The sequence below is a fragment of the Anopheles cruzii genome, chromosome 2 (genome assembly GCF_943734635.1).
Source record: "Anopheles cruzii chromosome 2, idAnoCruzAS_RS32_06, whole genome shotgun sequence".
Taxonomy (NCBI): Eukaryota; Metazoa; Arthropoda; class Insecta; order Diptera; family Culicidae; genus Anopheles; species Anopheles cruzii.
The window spans coordinates 57,540,590-57,567,151 of record NC_069144.1 but is presented as its reverse complement, the minus strand read 5'-3'; the positions used below and the strand labels follow the sequence as shown (position 1 = coordinate 57,567,151).

The 26,562-nt window shown below is 52.3% G+C and overlaps 1 protein-coding gene across 5 annotated transcripts in view; it reads right to left on the bottom strand.

Moving 5' to 3' along the window:
* The window catches only part of LOC128268052 (uncharacterized), a 41,067-nt gene that overhangs the window by 12,164 nt on the left and 2,341 nt on the right, over positions 1–26,562 (bottom strand). The window lies entirely within an intron of this gene.

The following is a 26,562-nucleotide window of genomic DNA, read 5'->3' as shown; positions in this document are numbered from 1 at the left end:
TTTTAATGCAAACAACTTTCCCCCTTGCGTGCGGTGCGGTTCGGTCTGTCTGCTTGTGGGGTGCGGCCCCTTATGAAGTCGAGACTCCCCGGCACCGGACCACGGATGGTCGCGGGGAAATTAGATTTTCGTTCGGATCGCATCGGATCGATCGGGAGTTGGGTTGTTGTTTTGCTAGTTTTTTTAATGGTTCACCCGGTCCGGTCCGGTGCCAGAAAAATGCCAGTCAATCCCCGTTCTACAGTTTTCCGGCACCAGCAGCGGTGGTTATGGTTTTGTGTGATTGCAACGACGACCACGAAGGTGGTGCTGCTGGCGGCCAAATGTTTGGAAGAGTTCCCGGGAGTGCTAACGACCACCTCGTCGGGTGTGTCTCCCGTCCCGGGCCAGCGTCGTCGCGTGCGGTGCAAGCAAGTATTGTGCATTAGCAGGGCAGGACATAACGATGCTGCGCGCTCCACGAGTCTTAGTCCGCGTTGCGGTCGGGCTTAGGGTCGGTGTGTGTTGTGCACTTTCTCTATCCAGCTTTTCTCGCTCGGTCGCTATTTATTTTGATTGCACAATCCACTGAATCCACACACACACACATTCACACCGAGCAGAGTTTCGCCGAGCACCGACAGAAGGCAACAAAACCACAATGGAGTCCCGGAATGGCGGAACACACTACTAGTGCTCGCTTTTGCATCCATTTGTTTCCCCGAAAACACAGTTATCAAAGATGGAATAACGAACTAATCCGTTTCAACCGGAACCGACCGCACACGGGTATTTGTCAGTGGGCGGCGCGCGGAACACTGGAGCGGCCATCATTTATCTTTGTTGTTAAGCAGCGGCCACAGAAAGAAAAACGGAGCTGAACTATCTCCGGATGTTGCGCTTCGGTGAATTTGTTGCGCTAGCTCCTTTCTAGCGGTGGGAAGCAATCATTCATTTGACCACTTTTTCCAAGTGGGCATTTAGAAAGCGACCATGTTCCGGTGGCCAGGTAGAGCGGTACCCTGGCTGTGATGGATCTGATGAGCAGCAGGACTCTTAAAGCTTGCTGGGCTGGACTTCTGGTGCCAACTTTATTTTTGTCCATTAACTTTCGGCCAGCACACGGACCCGGGATCGTTGCATAGCATGTGCCACGTGTGTCAGGTGGTGCAACTTTGGTGGTTCTCGCTGATAATCTCACCGTTTCCGGTGTCCGGTGTACAATACCATGAATAATGCGGCATTTGAAACGACAGTTTTCTAATTAGCACCGACGCCAACCAAATACCGAATGGGCCAACTTTAAAATGCATTACTTCATTTACCTGCTGCAACACTTTCCACTTCCTAATCACCTTTTGCACGTAAATATTGTATCAAACGTAATATGTTTATGCAACTTTTGCAACTTTCTATCGCCCCCGGGTGGCGCTCTGAAACGGACCAGAGGGTCAAAAATGCATATAAAACCCGTACTTGAGTCATGTTCCGGAACATGCAGCTCCAAATGATGGGCTACCGGGGGGCGAGGGGGGCCTGTGGCGCTGTGCGGTGGTGTCACACGGCTGACCGCACTCGTACTCGACACTGACATGCTGCTAATAGGAAATGTATTACAACTCATCGGAGAAGTAACGTCCGTGTCCGTGTTCATCCTTCCCACCGGAACCGGGTTCCAATGTGCACATTTCACACCAGTCACCAGTTCACCAGCAAACCTCACTCTATCTCCCCTGTCGGTGGCCCCGTTTTGGCCATTTTCCAAGCCACACACACAAGCACACACACGTGTGTCAGGGGCAGATGATTGAACGATCAAGCCCAGGCCCAGAGAGCTCCGAAAACCCATCTCGCCGCCGATGGGAATGGGGTTCAACTCCCTTGGCCGGTGTTCGAGTCGAGTCTCGATGGGTGGTGGTTGGCGTTCGAAGCACGTTCCGCACGATGACAGTTACACTCGCGCGCGCAGGTTCCCATGTGGCAAAAATACATTTGGGGGGGAAAAAAGGAAAAACCAAATGACAAACTAACAAACAACCGAAACGTATTTATTCTCACATCGACCCACTCACAGCCTGTGGTGGGTGGGCCGCACGTTGTTTGCTGAACCGCCCCCCCCCGGGGACGGCGTTGGAATGCAATTGCAATTCCCTCGCCGGGAACAGGGATCCTCGTGCCGGATCCGTAAGTGCAAATCACAGGAACACAATAATGCGCTCGCCTTTCGAAGTGGAGGAATATTATTGGATTTGAATTTTTCATAAATCTTCCCGACGAACCCCGACCGCGTCTCTTTTTGTCCGGGGGGGTCTTTTGGGAGACGGAACTCCCATACACGTTCAAATGACCCTAGTTAGTCTCCGGCGTCCGGTGAAGCCGGAAATGGCCACCGAGTGAAGAATATCGATCGGTGAAAACGGCATCGTTTGCCGACTTGCCGTCCCGAAACGGTCGGTCGGGGTGCGGCGACTTAAGAAAAGGATTCTCTCTTCGATCCATTTGATTGCCATTTTGCCCGCTGCCGGCGTGTTAGTGTCAAGGCTCTAGGAAGATGAAAAAAAGAAACCTAGTGTTGGGAACGTGCTTGCCGCGTTTCGTCCGCAGTCTCGAGTGCCGGAAGTCATCGGAGAGAGGGCAGAGGCAGCAGATGAAAAATTATGTTCAAAGATTTCGAAGAAACGAAAACGGCAGCACCAGGGCCGAAGCCAGGCAGCAATCGGCTAGATCTGTGCTGCTGCGCTGATTGCCTGTTTGCGTTCGTCGGAAGGTCGCGCGGGTGGCCCGAACGGGGGCTTTAGGACTTTGTATACTTTCGTCCTTTATCCTTCTTTTTATGGTATATTTAAATAAAACCCTTTTCTGGCCTTCGAGCAGAAACTTCGATCACGGCGCGCTCACGCGGCAGCTTAAATCCGCCGCCGATGCTCGGCGCGGGCCTTCATTTGAAATTCAATTTATTTCGAACCGATTTAGATGTGTCGATTGTACGTCTACTTTGGTCCGCCCGGTCGGGGTCGCAGGCTTCGGCATTCGATTGATAATGCTGCCCGATTTTTGGCACATCTTTGCATACGCAATACGTCCGAGAAGAGATACCGGAAGCTTTGAGCTCGGTTCCCGTATCACCATAACTCAATATGATGTGGAAAAATATTAACAGAGTGAACATGATTCATGCCGTTGGCACAATTCATATCCATATTGATTAAAACTAAGCCAATGCGCTAGGGGGGAGCTTTAAATTGTACAGTGAACCAGCCGAGGGTCTCTACAAATCACCGCCGATCCTTTGAAAGGACGAACTTTATGGGACGTGACTTATGTAAGCGCCACTCGAGAGCAATTTTAATCAAACCGAAACATCACACCAGCTGGAAGTTTAAATGTTCCCGCTGCTCGACGAAAGCTTTCCATAGAATACACGTACCACCGGCTAGTTAGGTGCTTTTGATTACACGGTTTCACTGAGGATCTGGCCCCGGGGCGACCAGGCGGGACCATCTGCCGACCATCCATGAGCCATGAGGGTCAAGTATCGCTCGTCGGCAATGAGATCGGTCTTCTAGCAGCTGCTCATCGAGGGTGGGCCCGGCCACTGACAACATGTCCGAATGCTGCAGCAGCCTGCTATCGTTCGCCCGGCATCGCCACCCACCCGACCTGGCAATCAGTGTGTCCGGATGAAAAATGAACCGTATGTCACGGGCTGGCCGTAGGCTTGGATTATTACCGGCCATTCCCAGAGTCATTCCACACCTACCCTAACTGGGCACGCCACCGCACGCCGGTGTCATTCACAATAATCCCACACCGACCCGACGGTCTCCGCTGTGTGCTACGACGAGGACCGGAGGCCCGCAGTAAGCAAACTGTTATCGGTAGACATAATTCCCATCATTCAATCAAATGGCGGGCAGCATAAAAACGAGGGGAATGTGTCCGCGCCCGACCGCCCGACCCGGTCGCCGGCGCCACAGATCAGAGACCGAACAAATGAATGCCAATATCATGGACCCATGCAAAACCCGTCTGTCATTTGTTTTGATTTGTTTACTCGCTTTTTAGCAATAAAAATTATGTTATTCTAGGGCGCGCGCCGCATACGACGGACCAGGCGCCTCCATCGCCCCGAGCCCGAGGATTATGGATCACTGACTGTGTGACGTTTTGGGGCCGGTAATTGGGTTCGTTTATCTTTTTTTATGAGCTGGACATAAATTGACATGTCGAGGACCGAAGGCCGCGACCGCCCGGACTATGTCCTGGCGAACGAGATTGGACCACAGCACAGTAAATAGTTCGACGAATGTATTGCTGCGACCCATTAAACTTACATTTAGGCTTGGGAACGGGCTTTATGATGTAGAAATCTGTAAAGAGCAACATAAAGGAATCTAAAGCTAAGCCCGTAAAAGGATTTCCCACAAACAAAGCGTATTATTTTTGCCCAGACAAGTGCTTTGTAAAGCGATCGCCAGAAAACTGCCGGTACTTGACGAAATCTCTGCCCACGGCACTTATGGCCGCCCCCAGACCCCGTGTCACCCGTGCCAACAGGGTCGATTTTTGCTTATCCGCTGCTCGGCGCATGACAATCCTCGCAACGGCGGTGAATTTTTGGCATGCACGGCACGTCGCTGAAGTTTGTCGAATGGCTCTCTATCTGTGTCCGGGTCCGGGTCGCCCGGGTTGCCCGGGGGTTTCCAAAAATCAAACGACGCTCCGAATGGTGGCAGCGTGTACCGTGATTACGATTTAAGCTTCCGATAATGCCGCGGCAACATCCGGTTACGCGTACCCCCGGACCGCGTTGTCTGAGTGCTCTTCCGGTGGCCAACATCGGTTCGTGCTAATCATTTGCCGAGTGAACCCCGGGCCTTCCATTCTCTCTGTCTCTGTGTGTGTTTGGGGCGCGCGCGGCCACTCCTAATGTCAATTACCATTTGCCCGAGAGCGTCCTGGGGCATTCGGAACGACACATTTCTACGGTCTACGATTTCGGTGACACACGGCCCCGTATTTGGCAGCGCGAACCGAAACGGCGCACATTTCTTATCTACGGTGAGTCGTTCCATTTTTCGGTGCCACCAATTTGTGGCTCCAAAGGCTGCTGCTGCTGCCACCATCGTTATCTTGCACGATGCATTATGCAGACGGCCGCACGGCAACGGAGACGGTCGCGAGCCCTTTGCCACACACATCCGAAACGTCGGGCGCTCATAAATATTCAATGTGCCAGCAGCAGTGCGCGATCCCGTTTGACACTCGACGGCGGCGGGACACACAATGGCAGTCAAATTGGAAGATGAATTTCCCGAGGCCCTCGGAGCGGCGGCGATTGGGAACGCGGCATACGGAAGCATATTTCGATTCCACTGCGTGCGTGCAGTTTGACGATGGCAAAGGACACCACTGTGCTCACTGGGTGGGCGTGTTTCGGCTTCTCCATTTATGTCGTTTCACTGAGCGCCTAAATGTAGGCAATCAGATTAATAACACTTCGTGCGATAACGACACTTACGGCGGCTAAGCAGTACGATTGGCACACGTTGGGCACCTGCGTCCTGTGCCCTTTGTGTGCCAATCCGCCACAGCGCGCCCCGAAAACGAGGAGCGACAAATTAAACGGAATCATAATGTGTGCCCATAAAAGCTTCGTCTTCTTCGTTTGCGGGACTCAAAAAGTGTTACAACACCCGACGCGGAATCGAATCATCGTCGGCATACGCATAAAACGCAGTTGCTATCGTTAGTAAGCGCGACGGCCAAGGACGAGGAGGATGTGCGCTAATCCGTTTCATTATTGTAGGTCGTAAATGGGGTGAAAAAAAAACACTTTTCATCAACCGTGGCACGAGGAAAAGCCTCATCTAAATTGGGCTTCCTTTCTCTCTCTCTTGTTGCGAGAGAGGGTTTTGCGTGGAGTGCGCGAAACTTTGGGCTACTTATAGGCATTTTATGCACACCCCACGGATGCATAAATATTTATGGAGCACCTCCCGGTAGCGGAAGATACGCGAAAGAAAGTCTATCTTCTCCGTTGTTGGTGGATTGTTTTGCGTTTGTAGTGTCCTTTTGTGAGTAACTCAACAAATGTCCCCAAACGGCCACTCAGCCACTATTAGGGACGAAAATGAGTGGAGAAATGAAGGTATTCTCACGTCTTCATTATCATTCGCGAGCTTTATCAAGCTCCAATTTTGGGCCAATTGAAAAGAGGTTGTCGACAATCCATTATTTGAAAACTCTGGCTTACCCAAGAAATCCCACGGAAACTGCTCCCGAAACAGAACCGACATTACAAAGTAGCAGCCGTTTTATTTTTATTACACCATCCCACCAGACAACAATGTTGCTCGGCGGCGCGGTTGGCACCTACCTTCCAGCAAATTCAAATTGGCCGTAAACGAATGTAACCGTGCCGATTATTCGGCGGCGGCCGGCAGGCAGCTGCCAAAATACTACGCTTAAAAGAGCCCGGCCAAATCGATTTGTTTCGAGTTCGCCCACCGCCCATTCAAAACACGACGCACAGATTGCGCCGTCCCGGGGACACACACACACAGGTGAGTGCTGCGCGGACCATTACGCGAGCGAATCGCAAAATCGTCGGCCGTGCCTCGTCGAACACAGCCGGGCACGACTCTCATCGAACTTAAACAGACAAATCATGAGGAAAAAACCGAATACTGAACACCGAACACCGATTTTCCCACTCAACACGGCCGATCCGGCAGAGTGTCACCGGCGTGGAACGGCGCGCGGGGAAGCATTCAGTTTTCGCTCACCAACCCGCGTCGATGGCCGGTTTTCCCTTTTTTTCGCCAACAACTCGGCCACTCGAGCACGATGGCGGCGGCCGGGCCCGTCAAGACGTGGATCGTGCCAGTCTCCACTCCGGGTCGCTGGCGCTCTAGAGCTCGCTTTCCGGGCACCCCTCCCTCCCCGCCACCTAGTGGATGACGACCCGGTTGGAGGGCCACGTGATTGTGAAACACGAAGGTGCGACATGGGGTGCAACTTGTTGGACTTCCTGAATCCTTGGCGCTGCTGCGCGCTCTTCCCGCTTCTGAAGTGGTCGCCGTCGTCGTCGTCGACCCCGAGTACCCTTCACAAGATGGCGAGGGGGCACATTAGTCGATACAGTTCGGGAAAGAATCGTCGTAAATCTGGCGCGCATCAAGTGGAACCGTTTCTGAATGCATCTTATGCACATTCCTCCTCCATGCTTTCGCCCCGGTGGCCGCCTGGCAGCTGGCCACCGTCGGGTGGTGGTGATTTATGGAACAGGCCGATTGCTGGCATTCTCTGCGTCATTAGCGGGGCCACTTTTTGCTGGCGTCATCGCACGACTGAGTCCTCCGATTCCGGACGCACAGGCAGCGGATTACATTCCTTCACGTTCGGCATCAAGCACATCCAACAATCTGAAATTGATCTCCTCCGACGGAATCGTTGCGGTTCACCGGGGGTCCGCGAAACAATGGCCAACCGGGAGATGATTTAAATATTTATGAAAGTTTGCAGAACAGCGCGCTGAAAACACATCAAAACTATGCTTCAGTTCCCTCCGGTCGGTGCACTCGGGCCCAGGGTGCAACAAGCCGAGTGCTCCATCTCCATAATCACACTTTGATGCTGCCCTTTGGCCACAGCAAACCACGCCACATGAATTTTAAATCACACGGCAATGAGGGAGAGCAGTATCGATCGAATCGGTTGCAGCGCATCCTTGCTCGGTGTTGCAAAACTTTGACTCCGAACTGTTTGTCCACCGGGACTGACTGTGGATCATCTGTGGGTGAGCTAGAGCTCCCGACGGATGGACTTCCAGTCGTGGAAACGAAAAGGAATTATGCGCACAGAGAGAGAGAGAAAGATCGCGGGCAGCAATCAAATTTAATGAGTAGAATGAAAATGTTTCAAGCACCGTTCAAACGACCCATTTTTGGACCTTCGACACTCTGAGACACCGCCGCGCTCTGGCACCAGACCAGAGGCAAGCGTCCTCCTATCGGTTTCAAGTACTTCGGATAATTATTTTTGGCTCCCCCAGCGGGAAGCCGATCATGACGATCCGCAACCATTACCGAATCATTACCCGTCCTTATCTGCGGGATGATAATGAAATTAAAAATAATGAATATCTTAGGGACACTGTAAGATAGTTACCATCACCATAGACTGTGTTTTCCTAACTGTTGTTTGCAAACAAACCAGTCCGAGCCGCCCGAAGCGCCCAAAGCTCGTCGGTTCACAAGCATTTAGAGTTCGTTGTAATATTAATCGACATTCATCGATTAGAAGGCAATTCGATTTCTAGGGCCCGTATATTTTACCATCTGAGGCCATCTCGCTATCGGATTGTAATTCGGAAAATCCTAAGTGTAAAAGATCTTCCAGGCAATTCCAGATTCTCCATCAACGATGGTCACACGGCCAAATAGCTTTGGACGAAAAACCGATGCTCTGTGTTTGATGGGATCGGAAAGTTTGATCTACTATGAGCTACTCAAACTTGGTCAGACGATGATAGTGTTGCATCATCAGCAACTGACCCTTTCGAATGAAAGTCGGAGAAACGATTGAATCATTTCGTTGGGACTTCCTTTCACATGTGGCTTACTCACCACGCTTGGCTCTTTTCGAAAATGGCTTGAAGTATGGTTTGCTTTCCTTTGACGTGGTCTCCACAAATTGTCAGAGAGATGGCCAAAATGGCCAAAGTGTACAGTTTTTCATCTTAACGCAATAAACGTGTGTTTTCTTTGAAGATCCGGTTTCATACATCACAGCTAAGGTTGTAGTTGTTAGTTTTCTGGGACAGTTACACAGCCACCGCACTAATGGGCAGCGAAAGGCGTTCATCTTGAGGTGCATACACGCCCGTCGTACTGAAACGTGAGCAGCATAATTGTGCCACGGTCCGTGCCGTGAAGGGTGCCGCTTTCTGCGATGTCAAAACGCGCGAAATAAATAAATCCATCCGACGAGCCGCACGCTAGAGGAACGTTGGCGAATGTTGAATCGTTTCGATGGTGCTTCGGCGGCATTGCCGTAGGCGCCGGAGCATAAAAATCTGCCCTTCCCTCGAGAGTGTCGAGAGGTCCTTCGTGACGCTGTTTATGTGCTCTCGCTCGGGCCCTCCACACGGCCGGAAGGGTGGCTCCCGGCCACCCGGTTCTCTGTGCGCCAGAGGTTAGTGACACCACTTCTCAACCGGGCCCATGCCGGGCTGACTGACTGGCGGGAGGGGCCAAGGACATGTACCCACAAATGTATCCGGTGGATTTCGCTGGCTTTCGCCCCCTTAACAAGCTTTCAGTGTCGTGACGTGACCCGTGCCCGTCCGCCGTGATTTCACGCACAGCCAGCACACTACAGGAAAGAGGTGAAAACCCGTAAAAAGCCGTCTCAAGTAGCGCCCCGGGTTGGTGGCTGCGACGGCGGCGGTGATGTTTGCAAGCATTCGTCGTCGGGCCTCGAGCGCCACTCAACTTTCTTCATGGGGTGCTGCTGTCCTTCGTCCTGTGCCGCGCCAGATGAGCGGTGGAATAGTAATGAAATTTCTTCCCAACGCCACCGGTTGACTGTCAGGCGGTTCCGCTTCTCTCAAGGGCCAACTACCGAAGGGTTACCCAACGTCGCTCGGTTTCTCGATTCGGCACGCAGGTTCAGTGACTCGGGAAAATCGAGATATTATTTTAACGCCATCACCGTTCACGCACCGATTGACGCGCGTCCCGGCGATGCCGACGACGATGGTGCGTAGCTAATGCGTCATTATCTCCTGGAAGTCCCCGCGGGAGGGGGGCGAGGCTACGCCACGCGGAACCAAAGGGGGAGAGCTGAATCCCGAGCCGGGCGAACGAAGCCGGCGGGTGATTAAATATTTGCCCAGGTACACTTTAATCAAGCCAACATTAGACTTGTAAATTGCGCCATGTTGCGCCATGCACTTTCCCATCCACCGCGGGAACCTCTCGATCATCGCTCTCGCTCTTCCTATCTCTCTCTCGCGAAGGTTGACGTACATTCCGTCGGGTGTCGTCTTACATTGAAATTACCTCCTGCGACTGGCGGGATTCGGAGCCGCCCGACTGACGGACGGACGGACGGTCGTTCGTTCCGGGTTCCGTCGGCTGGCTGTTGTCTGTCAAGGATATTGGACCTTACCTACAATGGCGGGACGAAAAGATGAAAGCACTCGTTTTAATAACTATTAAAATCTTCACCACACCAGGAGTGTGTGTGTGGCGCACTTTTTTGCGCCGTTTGTTTAACGAGCGCACCCAGCGGAAGAATTATTCATGGAAATGCTTTCCCGGGAAATAGCTTATTTCTGGCGCTCGTGTGGCGTGGCTACATTACTTATGCGCGCGCGTATGGTAATTTGTTGCTCGCGGCACCAAGGTACCTACGACGGGTTTATGGAGCCTTTTCCGACGCCTTCCGGAAGCACTTCTCACCCAGGACTTACAACAGGTCGCACGGTCGGAGTGCTACGCCTAACGTACGTGCCGGTGCGGGGATTACTCACGCCGAAATGTTAAAACATTCCACAAACAACACACCACCAAACACACACGTTTCCCGATTCGTTAGGTCGTGCTCGAGAGCTTGTGTCAGTTTTGATGTCCCTCCCCGCACGAGACCTCCCAGGCCCGTTGCTTCCTTGTTCCCGCGAGCAAACGGCAAACCAATTTCCAAATTCACGCCGCATTCGATTGTGGTTGAGTGTGTGTCGATAAATAAAATTAATAAAAACGGGTCGCCCAAACAGGAGCCTCGGCGACGACCGCATTTTATGGCGCAAAATGTAAATTTTGATTGAACCCATTTGTTGCGTGCCGCCAAGCGGTAGATATTTATTGCACCCCGTTTAATGTTGGTTTAAGCTTTGTTCAATCAAACGGACGTTGATTTATCGTGGCGCCTCCCGACCACCGCCCAACCGACCGACAACCACATAAAGCAAATGTAAAATCATGATCCTGGCCACTGCCCGGCGGGTGGGCCCGGTGCCATCGTGGGGCTTTGAGCGCGCAGATTTTTAATTAATTTTTCGACAATAAACAATAATCGTCGGTGTTTGCGTCTAATGAAAAGCATAAATCACACCGCGCTCCGGTGGTTTGTTAGGTCAGTGCGCTGCCGGAAGTATCTCCCGGCGCGGTTCGCTCCGGTTCCCGAATAATCTCGAAGCATCGCCAGCGTGGCAACATAAATCAACGGCCCTAAAGAATTCGAGATACGACGGTGCTCGGGGACCCGAAAGATTCTACGTCTTACGTGTGTCAACAATCCGCCGGAGCAAATCCCTCGTTCTCTGTGAGATCGTTAAAGATCGGGGATCATGGGCCCCGGTTTTTTGCCGAGCTCAACACCTTTTCCGGGACGACTGGGACCCATTTAATGATGCTTTATTTGATTAACCATCCGAGGGGGGGAGCGGAACCGCCCATCTCGATCCGCGGGCGTTTCCGATAAACCGAACCGAACGGAAAACTGTTGCTATCGGAACCCTGGGAGAGAATTGGGAGAAGAAGGAAAGAATACCACGAGCTACGATGGTCCCAATCGGCCACTTCCGTGGCGAGCCAGAACATAATCAATAACCGGGTCCGGGGGCCGAGTCGATCGTTCGTTCCCGGGTGGCTCATTATGCTTTCATAGCGCGCCACTTCCTTCGCTGAAACTTCTGAAACCGAAGAAGCGCGCGCCGTGGCGCGACGTGCCGCGAATCACGATGACCACCACCATACGATTTGCCACCACGAATTCAATGCCACTTCATTTCGGTAGGAATTTGCGCGGGTGCGTAGTTTGCTCCTCGGCACTTCGGCGCTCTCATTAGCCAGCCGATGGCCTCATTCTGTGGACTGCTGTGGTCTGCGTTTGTATCGTAAACACCTACTTCCGGTGGGACGCGAGAAGAAGGAAAGATGCATGTGCCAATCAACCGATACCGTTACTTCCGGTCGAGTCCGGCTCGAAACGGGGTTACATAACGGGGATCTTCTACGGGTCCGCTGCGCAGCATCAGGCGCCCATCCGGCGACGGGGAATTGATTAAAACATCCTTCCGTACGTCGTGTCCGTGCAGGCTGATTCTTCCTTTTTTCCAATCCTCGACGACAGAGCGACACACACATACGCAAAAAGAAGTGACTGATAAGGCTGGGCCTGGGTGCGCCGCTGTCACCCAGCTGTCAGCCCGGTGAAACATGATAAATTATTTTTTAAATTGTTTACCTCGGCGCACCGATGGGGTTACACGCCATTTTTCACGGAATCCTCCATGGCCTCCCCACACACACACACACACACGCGTGCGCACCTTTGGGTTGCGCCCCTTTTTTATTTATTTATTTTTCCCACTTCCCGTCACCTTTCGCTTTTCGATAGATATTTGTGTGTGCCGTAAATAATAACGGCGAAAGATGGGCCGTTGTAGTGACGCTCGGGCGTGGCCCGAAACAGGGTAAGAATTATGAGAGTACTGCGGGGGAGGGCATAAGCAATGGTGGCAACAATTGATTTGTGACTGATCACCGTCGTACATCTGAAAGCAGGTGCCAAAACATAGAGCAATTTACAGAGCGATGAAAAATGGTTATTTGATTCAAAGTGATTCAAGTTCCCCAGCAATTTATTTGACAACTTATGCCTGTGCCGAACCCTGGCCAGTAGGTTCGACAGACGGTCAGTCAGCGTACAGGTCATTGAAAATTCTGTCCATAATGCTATTTAGGCATTCAAATTTCCGCCACAACGCCACATAAAACCTTCATCGCACGCCACGCGCATCCCAATTAGAATGGCCCGTCCGTGGTCCGTAATTAATACGCATATTAAGCACCAAAACGATGAAAACCCGTCCAGCGGAATGCAAAAACGAACAAAATTTCGTCCCGGCACCCAGCGGTCGGTTCGGTGTCACTCCGATCCGTCCGTGTGGCGCGAGGACCAGACGGCTTTATTGCCGCCGACGGTCGAGCAATAAACATTCTCCCGTATCGACCAAAAGTAATGCCTTCAACACACACCATTGGCTAGAAGTTGGCCGGCTCGTGCGAATGCGATGAAATTGCGCGTAAAAGCCGACGCCGACGGTGGTAATGCTGTCAACTTAAGGACCGGAGAACCTGGCGTCAGTCTCGGCCAACCCCCGATGACACACTTCCCACACTCGGCACAGAGACCATCTCAGACCGACCCGCCGCCGATCATCAGCCAGCGAGCCATTCCGACCAGATTTGCTGAACCGTCCAACATTGGGACACTGATCTGATTTTGGCCGACGGCCATAGCCGGCCGGATTGTGGCCGAGAAAGCCGAGCCTCTTCTCTTTGCAGGCGCAAAGTAACGGTTCATTAGTTGTCCGGTTTCTTGGCGCCTCCGGTCTTTTTTTTTTGCTCGTCCCACGGAACGGGTTTCCTTTCTGGGCGGCGGCTCTCCGGTTATCGGTACATCGGCCGCCGGCAGGCATTATCTTCTCCCGGCCCTTGTCACTCATAACTACTGCGCGTCGTCGCTTCCGGTGCACGGGGTGGCCGGCTCCGGTGGTTGAGCTTTATGTGCTGCTTCGAAGAATCTTGAAGCATATCACGATGGCGAGTTCGACCTTTTGAGTTGCGCATTTTATCGCAACAACAACGGAAAAAATCGCAGATCCTTGCTCAGAAGCAGCTTTTTTGGCCCTTGTAGAAGCTGCATAATGTTTGGAACCGTTTTTTCCCTGCGATAAGATGTTTGCTCGATCTGTTTTCCCGTCCGTCATCTCCTGTTAAGCCGAAATCCTTGATGCTGTGTAGTGTGGTGGTCTCTGGGACTTTGGGGTTCTGACGTGCCGCGGTGACATTGGGGGCCACCAGCGAGATTCGACACCATTTCTCAACCCGGCTGTATCTTGTTAGATAAGAAGGGGTCTTGTCGATATTTTGTTTTCCTTCCACTCCAAATGTATCCTGCGATGCTCAACAAATTTCACAGTGTTCCCCGCTAGTTGAGCTGTGTGTGCGCACGAATGCAGCTCGTTCCGTCGACGGAGATTTATTTTGTCGTGGAAATGATTTATGGAGCCCGCCGGTGCTCCGCATCAGCGCAGATCGGCGGCGCAGCCTAGAACGCGATGTTGCTGGGAGCTTCCGCATCAGTGGAGCCCATCATTTTCTTCCCTCGTTGCGCGTTCTGTCGCGCCACAGGGAGGATTTGTGCCGCATCTTCGCCGTGCGGTGGTCCCTGTTGCGTCCAAGTCAATCGACTCAATGTATCGACATTCAAGAGAAACACTGACTTCCCACGCGGTCAGCTGAAAGGCGTGGACATGACAAATGGCACACCATTTCACGGTTGAGTCGGTTTGCACGGTCCCAGTGGAGCTGTGACCACGACCGCAACACCATCTGATACCGGAGAGTTGGCGAAACTGGCCCACTGTGAAGACTCATTTGGCTTTGCCAGGAGGTGTCGTTGTTAAGTAGTCTTAATTTACTTTTATATTGGATACCAAGCACCCAAGGAAAACTCTTGGATTTAAACGCTGTCCCGATCCGATTTTGTATCCTTTTTGAATGGCTCATTAATCGGAACACTTGCGACCGATTCGCTCTCTGTGTAAGTAGATCTTTCAGTTCTTCAGAATCGTCCCCCGCTTGAAAGCCTTTTAATCTGTCAGCTCATTGCTCAAATGATTCTCCGTCGTAGCTACAACTCTCGTCTCATAACGGAACGTCTCTCACGGAATACGGAAAGAAATCGCAGAACCATTAACGAGGATCCGTCCAAAGGATTGGAGGGTGTTGGCTGTACAACACACATTTTGCGTCCCCCATACACGGTGCCACGATGGGGGAAAAAAAACCCGTTGAGCCATTGAAAAACGATGTCTTCGGCGGGGACGATGAAATATATGTACCGAAGCCCGCAGACCCCCCCACCGAAACAATCAGAGCTCGGTGTTGAGGAGAGTGCACAGAAAAGCCGAGCTCGAGCCCGGCCCAGGCAACGTTCAATTCTATTGTTTTTGCAACCATTTTGACAGCGACAACAGCTGCCGACAAGCTTCCACCAGCACCACACACACAACCCACAGGAGGACCGCCAGGAGTTCCTCCCAAACTGCGTCAAAAGAGGCCTTAAGCTCTCTCAGGCATGCTGGCTGGCAATGATGAATGATGTACGTCGTGCTACGTGGCTAGGTAACGGGCATTGTGTGTTGCTCTGGTCTATTTTGTTTTCTTTCTGGATTGCTCTGCGCCAGTACACGGCCAAACTTCAGTCGGCCACGAGCTTTGTTTTTGCAGCTCCACAGTAGCAGGAAGGAGTGAACTTGTTCTACGTCGCAACATAATCCGGGCTCCTCCTCACCGGGACCGGGACGCGTCTCGCTCGAGGTGAAAAGCAATTCATCTTTGATGGAGCATAAGCGGTGAGAGACAGTGTCAATTGTTTGTGTCTGAATGCTGTTCCAGCCGCCGCCGTGTACCGGGAAACCCCTCGTCTGGCCTCCGGGAAGACCCATTTGCATGTCTAAAGCGAACGTCGGTCGGATTGTTTCACCGGATTTCTTTCCCTATCTCTCTCTGACGCTCCTCCTGTGAAACTTTACTCGCACTTCTTGGCAACAACTCCTCGGGACGGACGGAATGTCTGTTTTCGTTTTAATGGTGAAACTTTATACGTCTACAAAAGCACAACTCCCGGGCCGCAACTTCATCGATGTCATACGTTCGGCTCACAGAAAGCCACAAGCCCATCTTTTCGGGCGGAACGGTTGCTGAGTGTCCTCCTCGAGCATGACACATGGCAGCAGGCCCCACCGGGGGACACACTTGTGACGCACAGCTCGCGACGCGACGCATAATTCGCGTTGATTAATATTTTCTCTTCACTGGGCGTCGTACACCTGGCAGCTAGGCCTCGGCCCGAAACCCCCAAATCCTGTGTTTGTTCCGAGCGCGCGCGCCTCCAGTAGCCAAGATACCGGAGATCGTGGTCTGGCCCGACACCGACGCCGATTGACGCCTTTTGTCCTGCTTGTGCACGCTAATCCGGAACTATTCACGTGTCACCGGGCGACAGGGATGTGAATTTGGGGAACCGAAAACTGTCACTGTGCGAAATATTGGCACCCCCGGGGGGCGGCTTACGTCGAGTCTGGGGGGATGAATTTTAAGACATCCCTGTCGTCGGCAGATTTACGCCAACTGACGTGGGTTTTATGACGCGATACCGACATCGAGTACCGGCGGCTGGTTAGACGATGCTCCACACACAGATATAGGGTCTCCATGACAGGATGGGATGAACTCGTCGCAAAAAGGGACGCACATTTATCTCACGACTCAGAGAGCTGCTTTCCATTGTTCTTCGCCACGAAGACGCCATCGCTGGCAGTTGACACAACCTTTAAAAGCAACTGGAAAACCAATTATGGGCCCGGCGAGCGCTGTTGGCACATTAATCGAAAGAAAACAGAAATTGCCGGTTGCCGAAAATCAAAGGCAGGATCCGCACGGGAAGCGCCCGAGATGACGTCTTCAAGTGGTGATAGCGCGTGTTTCGCGCGTTGCCTACATTCAGGCGCGTGACGTTTGCTTTGGTGTCAACTCGCCCGGTCCGGTGTAAATATGCTTTCCGGTCGGTTCGGTTCCCGGTTTTCCGCTCGAATGCAGCAAATAATGCGATGGATTCTCGGAAGGCCCGCTCCTTGTATTGGCACCCTTCGTCTGTCGAGTGTAGGTTTCTTGGCTCTCCTTCCTCTTTCTTGGCCAGCCCGGAGGGGGCCACCAAATTGAATTTGGCGAACAATCGTCGGCCACTTTTTCGTCAGTCGGGCCGTGCATTAATTTATCGACGAAGCGTCCTTTTCGCTGGTGTGTGCGTGAGGAAAAACTTTCCAACCCGACTTTTCGCCGACGTTCGCAACCCCAGAAACTTTGCCGGTGGAAATCAGCGATGGAAAAATTGGGGAATGAAATCTTTCTGGGGGCTGTGATCGGAATCCGGCCGCACGCGAAGGCCAATGAAAGGAAACCGAAAAATGGCACGTCCAAGGCAGCTGGTAGCCGTGTGGATGGATGTGGATGAAATGTAATTTATTTTCTTCTGTTTATCAGTGCCCTGGTCAGCGCCGTCCGTCGTCCGTCTTCTCCCCGGAATCCACACTAATATGCCGACGGTCCGACGAGCCTGCTTATCCGTGCCACGCTTGTGGGGGGAACCGGATCTCGGCGCCCGGGGCAGGACCTTTCTGATTATGCGTCCGATCTTTTCGACTTACGAAAGAGAAAAGGGTCGAGATCATGGATGGAAATTTTTCGCCCATTTGAGTGATGGCCACCAACTGGCGCCCCGCGGCAATAACGATGGATCGATCGACTTCTGTCCACAGGTCGCGGGGCGGAAACTCAGTTGCCTTTGACACATCCCTATTGATTATTGACTTTTATTTATACCTTGCCGTTTAAATTACCATCACTGTAGGGGTCAGCATCTGTCGCCCATCGGGTCGACCGTGGCATTCGATGGACATTTACATAAACCACGGCCGCCGGGTGTCGAGAACCCATCGAAAGGCCCCGGTTAACGCCCGATAGCCAAGTTTGCGCTCCGCTTGCGTTTTTGCCGCCGCCATCTAATGGAAAACTCGTGCCAAGGTGGCCCACGCACGGGCCCACCCCGCAAAGTTGCCGACGGTCATCGAGGCAACCCACCACAGCTTCTTATGCTGGATTAAGATAATGATGCCGCGCGTTGCGTAAAAAAGCCAGCAGCAAATACCATACTTTCGCTTCGCCTATCTCATATTCATCAGTCCGCGCCAGCGGGTTTCCCCACAGGGGCCCGAATCGGAAAAGCGTGTCAGAATAAATAAACAGAGAAGTTCCCGTTATCATTACTTGTGGCGCTCTTCTGTCGTCTTTTCGCTTCTTTGTTTCGCCCCGCTAATTAACTGAATTTTCGCAGATCGTTAAGTTTTTCTTCTCGATTTATCGTTCCCGCCACGCGTCAAGCTTGGATCCTTCGCAGCTGACGTGGCGGCGGCGTCGCTGGGCCACAAAAAGCAGCACCGTAAAAGTTTCGCGTTTCGGCGAAAATTACATCATCAGCCATCGTATGGCGCTCGTGGTGTGGCTTTGCCCAGAAAAAGGCTCGGGGCTTTTCCAGCGCATCTAACATCTAAACAGACACCGAGCGTTGGTGGGGAAAATAAAAGTGCCACCAAAAAGCAACCCTTCCGGAACCCAAAGAAAAACGAGGAAAAATCGCCAGGGGGACCGCTACCAGCACGAGGAGTGCCCTTGGCTGCGGGCGCTTCTTGGAAGCGCTCCCAAAAACCGAAATGAGTCCGTTTCCGGTTGCCGAAATTGGCCAAACAAACCCAGTACCCCGACCAGATTGGGCTGGTGGGCTCTCGCCGGAACGAGAGGACTCTAACGAGAGCCGCCAGGCAAAACGATGATGATTCTGAGATGATGTTTATGGGCTCAGTGTCCTTCGCTGCTGTGGGCGTTGTTCGCCTATTGGGCGAATTCTCCATTTCGGGTGCCTCCGGCTACTCGGGCACGAGATTTCGGCTGTGATTTTATTCACAGCATGATACCCGGCAAAAAGTGTCCGGAGAGAGAGAGAGAGAGAGAGCTAGTTGGAGTGGCTCCTCCTGAGGACGTTGGTGAGCAGCCGCTTATCGCGTAGAGCCTTGCGCTGGTGGCGCCTCGGTGGCTACTTTATGTTTTATGAGCTGCCTTATTCGGGTTACAACCCGGTGAACGCTGTCACTTGTAAGCTCGCCCATCTAACGGACCGGTTTCTTTTACCGTTACGTCCACTCTGCCGGCAGACGCCATATTGGACGCCAGCGGCCTGAATTATTGCCACCGGAGATGCGAGATGACAACACGGTGGTGATCGGTGATTAAAATTAATGTACTGTACAGTTATGGAGCGGATATTCTAATAGGGCACCCCATTAGGGTTCTTCGGATCGAAAAACTTTTAACCCGCACCGCCCGGGTGCTTGGAATTTTAAGCTCCAAGAGGCCAAACCAAACATCACGAAACAAAACAAAAACAGCGACCAAACAAATTATCATCCTCTCCCCTAGCATAGTAATGGCAGCGCGCCGGTCCCGGTCCGCTAACGGGTGTTTCTCGGTTGATTCATGCGCCGGTGCGCGGCGTCAACGGCACCAAACGATCTTCATTCGCATATCCGCCGCTAATTGCTTTCCTGAAACTTCTCCTTCCTGGGCGCGCGCGCTGTCCCGGTTTATGCAAATTGACTGTTTTTGCTTATATGCCGAATCCCAATCCCATAGCGCGCCCTCGCTCTCGTTCTATATTTTTCGCGGCGTTCCCACATGCTTCCCATGAGCGGGTGATCTTTTCTTCGCGATGGAAGCTGCTGTCGGTGTGTGTGTGCGCACGATTCGATTATCCCTCCCCGGGGAGCGCGGATCGCCCCACAATCTTATCGCCGCACGGACCGCCCGACGGCCCCTTTTTATTATCGCGCTGTCATTGCTGCTGTCATCGTATCCGACGTTTCATCGGTCGGGCGCCCGGCACCAGCGGAGTGCCGTGGCCAGGCGTCCCTCTCAACCCGTGGACCCAACGTCGCGCCTCGCGGCTGTCAATCTTCGCGGGCGAAGAAGTCGAAGGAACAGGAACAGTCAATTCGGCGCACCGATTCGAATCGAAGTTCCCACCGAACGGGCATTGGGATGGGGCGACCCGACCGACGCCGACCCCGTATTAGCAACGTTCAAATACATATTCATCGAAGACCCAATCTCGGGGTCCCCAACTATCTGATGCTTGAAAAATGGAATTTATTTTTAATTTTCCGATCAACGAGCCGTCGCGCGATCCGAACGCGATCAGCCCGTCCCGTGTCCCGTGGCGGGGTGCAAATGACGGAGACCCATTTGCGCGGCTCGCTAAGAAGCGATCTGGCACCGTGCCACACGGACCATGCGATTATCGCGAAAAGAAGGTAATCCTAGCTGCTCGCCACCTCGTCAGCGATCGGTCCCGCGTATTGCCTTTACTCTGGGGATGGCTTCCCACGGGCTGCAGTCCCCGTTTTGGCAGCAGCCACCGACGCCGCCGCCGGGTGACGCCGGAAAAGTTTCCATCGTTGGCCCCACTGGCCTGGTGAGTGGCAGCTGTTTGACGTGAACCTGACACCCAGCCTGTGTGGACTCCGGTTGGTCATGGGAATCGGTGGACGATGCTGTGGCGCGCGCGCGCCTCAGGCGGTTACAATTCTTTCTGCACCTTGTAATGGATTCGTTGCCGAACAGTGACAGCAATGAAGTTTGACACCCCGAAACGGCCAACGGTCCCCCTCTTCGGGTTCGTTGCATCCATTTTCCACTTCTTCGCGGCGCAAAAGCCGTGACACGCTGGGCAAGCAAATAAAATTGCCAAAGAAATGGCCACCTTGCATTAACACCACTCTCGAGATGCCCGCCGCTGGTGTGTACCGCTTCTTGGCAGAGCCAGCGGCCGCTCAAGCTACACACGGGGTCCTTGGCCATCAATTGATACATGCTGCTGCTGCTGCTGGTGGAAAATTCACAGCACCACCCGGTGGTGGAAAATTGAATTCTGGTCGGGCGGGGCGCCGTCATGCGAAACGATTTTATTTTAACGACAATGAGCCGTTTTCAATTTGGCAATCTGCCCACCCGCGAGTTGGGCGAGTCACGTAATGCAATACCCTTTTTTTGCTCTGCTCTGCTTTGAATAATTATTAAATTTTTCATTATTTATCGCGCACCAGGGCGTGGACCTTCTTCCGGAGGTCCACGCTTTTATAGCCGGCCGGGCGGCCAATAAATTCCGATAAATCGATCCCTTTCACTTTGTTTTTTTTTGCGGTTTCCCACGCAAAAAATAACAACGAACTGACGTCAATTGCAGGCCATCGCAGGCGACACAACGGCGGATCGTGGGTCTGTTGGCGCTGGGTGGCCGCCGCCACCCATTCCCATGGGGTGGCCAAACTAAAACCGTTCCACGGTCGCGCAGTCGATCATCGATTCATCTCTATCAAAGTGCCGTCCGATGCCGGGCTATTAGTTTGGACCGGTGCCCGGTCCGAATGTTTCTGTCGTAAATTTCAACGCGCCCGCGTTCGGCGCGTTCGATGTTCTAATTTATGACGATATGTTGAGGAAAGCGATTTAATTTATCGTGATGTATGGAGGCAACAAAGTCATGGCCGCCCGGGGAAAATGGACGTTGCTTTGCGCCGGGGGCCGAGTTTAATCAAACTTTTTGAGGTTCGATAGAAAATTTATCATTATTACGCCGTGGTTCCCGCCCGCCACCCGGGGCCCAAAAAGGGTTAGGCGCCGTACTGGCACCGGACTAAACTTTATGTGGGGCACTTTTTCAGCACTTCCAGCGAGCCCTTTTCGTGGTCAATGAGGTGGTAATGAATTTCTTTTTATCGCACCAAACCCAGCCAGAGCGCCATCCGACCGCCGCGTTGGTTGTTGGGCGAGTTTTATGGCCGGTCGACGACAACCGCCGGTGTCCTTGGGTCCGGGTTCGCTCCTAAGTACACACACCATTTGCCGGGCCGGGCAACGTGTTGGCAAAAAATTTAATTAAATCTACTTCTCGGCAACCGTGTACCACAAACACACGGGCTCCGGGTGCCCGGTTTCCGGGAAGTTTGTGAGGTCCACAATGTGTGTGCACGCGCGAAAGAAGCAGGAATTTATGTTGCTGCTGCTTTTTTGGGACCTTTCTTTCGGAAAAGTGATAAACGGGCAGCGAAGATGGGAACCATAAAAAGTAGTTCCTAGACCGGTAATAATCATAAAATATAAAAGTTTAACCTCTTTTTTTTGGTGTGCGGGAAAAGCGCTCCAGTGAAGCTCTGGATGATAAGCCGCAGCCGGAATTGGCAACTGTTAACCACCGAACACTGGCATTTAGTTATGGTCCCCATGGAAAATCGCATAATTTATCATCATTAATATCGTAATCGCTATTGTGTGTGTGTTTCGGTGTGCCAAGGAAATCGCCGCTGGGGCACAAAACAGGCCCAACACAGATGTGAATGAAGTACACCCTGGACGGAGAGGAATCAATTTCGTTGCCAGACTCGCCAACAAGAAGCTTCGAATGCTGTGCGAGGCAATCATCTGGGGCACGTTGGAGTTGATGGAAAGGAAAAATGGCAACATCACCCGGTAGGACACGTAATGTACCCCGAGACAGACGATGAAATGTGCATAAACCGTTATGCTACGGAATGGAAACTCCATTTGTCCATCTGTCTTTTTTGCCGGTTATGGCACCCTTCTGAAAGTGGTCTCCATAACCCTGGGTCCTCTTGGACACTACTCTCTGGGCCGTGTGTCGGAAACTCGTTTGCTGAGCCCTATCATGGAACGGAGTCAAGTTGGAAGACAAACATCGGGATCGACATCGTTCCGGAAGTGTTCTCCAACAGCACCACTCTGCCCACTGGACCAGGTTTCTCGAGAGACACAAACGCCATCAAATTTCCGTTGGCATGGCACCTGCAGGACCACCGTCGGCCATGGCGGCCATTACGTTCGACATCTGCACTTCATCGAGCCGGCGTTTCGGTAACTTTGCTCTCTCCAATGTTCTCCAGTGCGTCGGGCCGGTGACGACGAAGAAGAGACCACCACCGCAAGCCTTGGCCGCGCTAAATAGCGTAAGTTTGACGCCATTTCAACGTGACTGTGCATCTTGAGGTCCGATGCACGATCATGGTCACGTTCCCGACGTTCCAACGGGCAAGATGATGGTCGATACGGAGACACACAAAGACCGTGTGCTGTACGCCGGGCTCTAAAGGAACAAAGCACACATTTGCAAGCATGGCCGGCAATCGGTAAGTGACTTTAAAGATACACTTTTCTTTCCCGGCAGCCCCGCATCGTAATTGAGCCGTGTAATGTGCACTGGTGCGAGCACCGGGCGTGGTTTCGAGTAGATAACTGGGGAGCCGGAACGATGCCAACAATTTACTAGAAAACTTTGCGTTCTCTGGCGGCGATACCGCTCGTTCCGTTCTACGAGGAACGAGATAATTGCCACATTCTTCGATTCAAAGTGATTCCGCTTTCGCCGGAATGGGGCCCGTCCCAAAATTCCGGGGCCGATGGTAAAATGATTGCGATGCGCTTCGACCCAGCAGCTTGTAGCTCAATTTACAACAATTTAGTTAGCTGGAAGTACTGCGGTTGTGCTTTCGTTGTATCGGTCATTTTATCGGTGTCCGACCAAAACTCCATTTCGATGCGCCCACGATCGGCGGTGATTAATTGAGGAGGTGAATAAATTTACTGTTCCACTGCGAACTCCTACCTCCGCAGCCAAGCAAGCGTGTGGCAAGCGAATCCCTTATCGTGCCCGATAAGCGGAACCCCAGTTTGCCCGGAACGCCGTGACGTCGCCATTCTTACCTGCAAAGAAAATTAATGGCAAACTGTTAATAAATGGACTGTCACTTTCATCGCAAGGAAGATGATGGAGAGTTTTCATTTGACACCCGCGCGCCAGAGCTCGATTCCGCGTCTGGCGTTTGATGGTCTTCACGCTGAACTCATCTGAAAAGCCCCCTTCGGCGTGAATCCGTGAAGGGCTCTTTCGAACAGCAACTTGCCGATCCGCTCATTGAATAAAACTAATATTGTGGGAATCGAAAGAACCCGGAGACGATGGCTCCTCCAATATTGATATTATTGATAAATTCACAATGTTTTGCCCCTGCAGGCGTATTCGTAACACTTTTGATGGGAGTTTCAGTTTGACAGCTATGGGATTTTATCTGCTTCTTTGTGTTGAGTTTTGAGATGAATTCGTCCATTTCATTGTGACCCACAGTAACAGATGAAAAGAACCGCCCTTCGGTAACAAAGACAACGACAAAACTTTGGAGTGCTTGGTAGCAAAATAGTAAACACCCGGAAGAATTGACCCCCCAACCGCAAACAAGGGGAGAGTCAGCACAGAACAAAGCTAGGACGTCGCGTAAATGAAGTCGGTAGAGCGAAGAGCGAAGTCGTTTAAGTCGGGCGAAAATTCAACGCAAACAAACACGCTGCTGTGTGGCGTTCTCGTGAAGCCCGGAGGCAGGAGTTGGAATTGGCTTGAGGCCGAGAAGTACCTGCGACGGGCGAAACGGATCGAAGGTATCACATCATTGCCACCGGATGGGATGGCAGCAGCAGAGCGTACTAAATTATTGGGTCTCCCTCTCGATGGTGCAGACGTATGCTAATGCGCGGGAATTATGTTGAGCATCGTGCATTTTAAGTGAGAATTACCAGAATGCCTGCGGCAACGCACAGCGACGAGGGTTGAATCATTGCGGGGCCATAACCGTGGCAATGTATGGTTAACGTTGCTTTGAATTATTCAAAAAGTTCGTCGCACATTAAGTAATTGTGTAAAACAGCGAAGAACTGAACTTTGACAGCTCTCCGTAATTTGGGCATGCCTTTGGCACGACCTCCGAAAGCCTCTCCTCGGAGGGCCAGGGGTCTGCAAATCTCAGCCCGAAAGACCTGCAGCCTGTTCACCGTTTTTGTCGTTAAAGTTCCGGCACCGCAATGCATCGCAAGAAAAAGGAAATCTTACCCACGTTGCTCCCGAGGCGACCCGAGAGAGATATAAAATATTGACCTTTTTTTGCGCTTCGCTCCACTCGACGGCACGGAAATATTGAACGACAACAGCCTCCGGCCTCACGGCGCCACGCCGGTTGCAAGGATACTCGGGAAAAGTTGAAACCGTACGTTCCCACTTTTGGAGGGAAGCAAAAAAAAAGGAAAGCGAAACAAAGAAAGGAAAACAAGAAACACTGCAGCGCCAGCGGCTGGCGAAGCTTTGGGTTATTGATGTTGGGGTGTCCCTTCGCGAGAGGAGTTTGTTGCTTTTTTATCTTCCCTTTTGGCGCATTATTTTTTCTGGCCGTTGTGCGCTGTCCCCACAACAGCGAAGGATCCTCGCTATCGCATCTTGAGTCCCGCGGGGCACACGAACCGTTCATAACTGTCAGGTGAACGTCACTCCAGAGTGGGCCAAAGCCTCGGTGTTTCGTCTGGGAGTGGCCCGGCCCTGGGTGGATGCGATACCGGGGATTGCTTCCTTGGCATAGATTAATTTTGCCTCCGTCCGCTTCGGAGGGCCGCTTGCAGTTCGCCTCGATTGCTTTTCGAACACTGACTCGGGAAGATCTCTCGGCTCCGCGGCCATCTTGTGATTTTGACGGGTCGTCGGGTGTCGGGTCCGTCCGATCGAAAATGGATAACACTTTTCGAAACCGACTTGAAACTGAGAACGGGTCTCGTGGTTTCACCGACGTTGGTAACACGTTTCGTTCTATTTCGTGCCAGTCGGCACCCGTATTTCGCAGCTGTCGCTTTCGGTTACCCGACACGACGCGAAAGGATTGCAGCAGATGGATTGGAATTGCCACGTAGGAGGATTCTACCCTACGATGTGCACCCACCCAAGCAAGAAGCAAGAAGTGTAAATAAGATAAACTGAAGCGCAATTGTTCCGACCGATATGATTGCCCCCGAAGCAGTACTCCCCGGTGCGAGTTGGGCTGTGCGATTTGAAGTAGAACACCCACTGCCAAACGGCGTAGTGGCAATCTCGACCGACCGACTTATCGCCAGTGTCCCATCTTTTGCCACCCGATGTCGGCATGCTGGCGAGCGAACAGCTTTCTTTGCGTTGCTCACCGCCGATTCCGAATGGCAGCAAGCCAACCAGGGGTTCCAGGGCGCGTCAGAAGTGTTGGTTCCAATCTCAAGTTTTTGCTCTGTCCCCTCGTTCTCCGAAGGGATAAGAAGCCGAACGAAGTGGCTACCGAAATCGTTGCACTTTCTTCGCCTTCGGAACTCCGGAGAACGGATCGATCCGAAAGCTAATCAGATTTATTGCCAACCGTGGTCCGTGCACCGTCGCTTTGGCCAGAAACCATGCACAATCCGGTCGGTAGAACTGTTGAAATGGTGGCCACCATTGTTCGGTTGGATCAACCAAGCACGACGGAACATGTGTTGATTAAAGATTGTAGATAGACCGCCAAAAGACTGCCAGCCGCGCTGCTTTGTTCTCATTTCTCTCATCAAAAGACTGATTAAAAGAAGGGTTCGATGGAAACTGTGATGGAAGATTAAGACGACACCAGATCCGCTGGAACGGCGGAGAACGTTAAAACAATTTTCAAGAAGGGTGAACCAGACCCCGGCTTAACTGCGGATTGACATTTACACCGTCGTCCAAAGTGGATTGGTTGCGCATTACGGAACGGGCTTCGCCTCGCGCGAACTTCATAATCATTCCCGTTTTACCCCGACACTCCCCGGGTGTCCGGTCGGAACCGGTCGGTTGGTGTGTTTTGGTTGGCAGAAACATCTCCGTTGCCACCGGATCGTAAAATTAGCCACCAATTAATCCTGTTTTCAACGACCTACGCATTCGCGCAGCGAGAGAGAGAGACTGTAAGCCGTTCGCCGTTCGAAGCCGGTTGGCAAGACAAGTATTTCTGTAAGAACGCTTCCGGGG